We start from the raw sequence: 2,934 nt of genomic DNA on the forward strand, positions 1-2,934 counted from the left end.
AAGAAGGTGGTTAAGAGAACCTGATTCTAGGAGGGGAAGTAGAGTTCTGAGTTACAATGCATTTACAAATTATAGGAGACCACAGCTTAGCTCAGCATACATAACATACAGACAGACGAACATGTGAGAGGAATCATGTAGACGTCTGTGGGTTATAGGTCAATAGGTTCTCAGGCGAAAACACTGACCTGTTTGACACAACAATGGGTTTGATTATCACAAGCAAATGCAAACCAGGGCATCGCTGATTCAATACGCCAAAGCCTAGCTTGCATCCTGTTTATCAACCTTTATCACACTCCTTGCTATCTCAAGAGTGACTCCTTAGGTCATTAGCTTACTTATATATGGAATATAAATCCTTTTAAATGTAACCTTACATTAATTGCTCGGTCGGCTACAAAACACCCTGAACATTAAAGTTTGACTTGCATATGACTCAAAGGAGTGTTGGGATAGAGAAATTAATGTGAATATATAAGTTAACCCATAGTTACCAGCAATTGGGTTAAGGAATGATGTCTGCCAAAACTGATTATATAAAAAAAATCAAAAAAATCAATATATAGAAAGACTTCATAAGTAATGAATAATACATGGAAGATACAGATCCACCGATACAAGATAAATGCAAATGTATATCATACTAATATTAAAGATAACATGTCAATACATAATGGATTGATTAGATAACTGCTTAGTTCATGAGCGAATAGATTCAACAGAAACGTACAATGCCGTACGTCTGATGATTGCATGACACAACGATTTACAGTTACATAAAAATCGTTATATGGTTAATACGTAAATGGTACCAAAAATGTGATAAGATAAAAGGTAACTGATTAAGAATAGTTGCTACCTGACTAATATAAAAATAGATTCAGATAAGTGTGCACATCATATAGATTCCTGGTGTGTACACGCACAGACATATCGATTCATTGTAGAACTTCAATTGATTATATTAGGTGCGCTACCAGATATATTGAATGATAAATGATAATTAAGCTTCTCTTACTTTACATATGGAATGCATGGTCATGGAGGTTCCTGTTACACATTTAGCCAGTGTTCCAAACCGCTTTTCACACAAAACACAATTCCAAACAACTTCCCCCGAGTCAAATGAAGTGGCCAGTTCAAGGGCTCTAAAGTCAAATGCTTGAAGGGCTAATGGGTAAGTGTCAGGACGGGGTACGACGTTCTGTTGATGATCCATCCTTGTTTGCCTCAACCTACACCAAGCAAATACATTAGCGGTGACCAGAACCACCACCAACACGCATGTCACGTGGGTAAAGCTGGGATGATGGTACTCGACCAAGAAAAATTCGCGAAGTAAGGTCATTCCCTTATGATGGTGCTACTCCACGGCTGCAGTGGACTCCACTGCAAGCCGTTCCGCCCAGCGACGGACAATACCGCTTGAAGATTGGCCGTTGATCCGTTACAGGGCAAGCGACGTGTGAAACCCTGCTCTGTCGTATCGTATCCACGATCCGTTATTCAGCCTGTAAGCGAACTTATACTCGTCAAAAGGGTAAAGTTGTTTCAGACATCGTTTAACGTGTGTTAAGAGAGAGAGCCGTTTAGCACTAGACCTAACTCGCCTGAATCCCCTGATATTGTGGAATTTCAAAGGAGTTAGCTGTATACTAACTTTATTACCCATGGCATCTGAACAGTGAGTGAACCTATCCAGGTCTCTGATAACCGTAAAGGTTTCCTATTAGGGGAAATCAATACGTATCCCGTCAGATTAGATATTATGGTAATGAGCTATTCGTCATGAAAGGAGGAAACGGTGCAATTTTGTAAGATTGCCAGGCATCAGAAGAATTAAAAGGAATGTTAATCATGATCCTGTAATTCTCAACACTTACTGATATTAAGCTATAATAAAATTCTATCTTTTGTGCATCTAACAAAGGAATATAACCAAGTTTCTCTCGTCCGTTTCTCTAAAGTTGATGTTAAATCTTTGTAGCAAAAGATTGTGGCGACAAAACACCCTTTGTAGCTAGCATGAATAGCTTCCACATAGTCTTTTGATTTTTCAATAAAATGTGAAATTTTTGTACGGATATGGTCTACCTTAGAACTGTAATATGCTACTGTTGCCAGCAGGTGTTGCACATCCATCATCTGATTGATATTACTGGAATGTTCGTTCACCAATGTCATAAGTTGATGATGATGATAATTGTTTATGAATTTCGGAAAAAACTAATTCATTTTTATGTTAGAAAAATTAAATTCTCTTATTCTGATCATTAATCTTAAGACGATTTGAAATTCCCAAACCTAAACTTGCAACAGACCCGAAGACGTTGAGCGCCGCAAATATAAATGGGTTACGTCTTTCTAGGCTACTGTGTCTCACGGTCCACATAAGCAGATCACAAGCCAACATTAGTGAAATATATGTAATTACTCATGTTTGAATTAACTGCTTCTATACAAAACAGAAAAAATATTTTTATACATTCAACTTACCTGTCAGATATATACATAGCTTTTACTCCGTCGTCCGACAGAAATCGAAATTTCGCGGCACACGCGGCAGGTAGGTCAGGTGATCTACCCCCCCGCCGCTGGGTGGCGGGAATAGGAACCATACCGTTTTTCTAATTCATATTTTTTCTGTTGCTTGGAATGTAAACAACGTTTGCAGTTCCTCCTGATGGATTTTCGTGTTTCATCGCCATCGATCGTCTGGGCTAACTACAGGGAAGTAATGGATCTTTTGGTTCGGCATACGCTTTTTGTTAACTTTTAGAATTTTTTTTGATAAAAATTAACTTTGAAAATTTAGAAGATTAGTGACGTGTAACTACCGAAGTTTTCGGTAGACACTCGTCCACTTTCACGAAAGTGAATTACGTATACTTTCATGAAAGGGAATTACTTATATTTATTCATTAATACAAA

This window comes from Macrobrachium nipponense, chromosome 5 (assembly GCF_015104395.2).
Source record: "Macrobrachium nipponense isolate FS-2020 chromosome 5, ASM1510439v2, whole genome shotgun sequence".
Lineage (NCBI taxonomy): Eukaryota > Metazoa > Arthropoda > Malacostraca > Decapoda > Palaemonidae > Macrobrachium > Macrobrachium nipponense.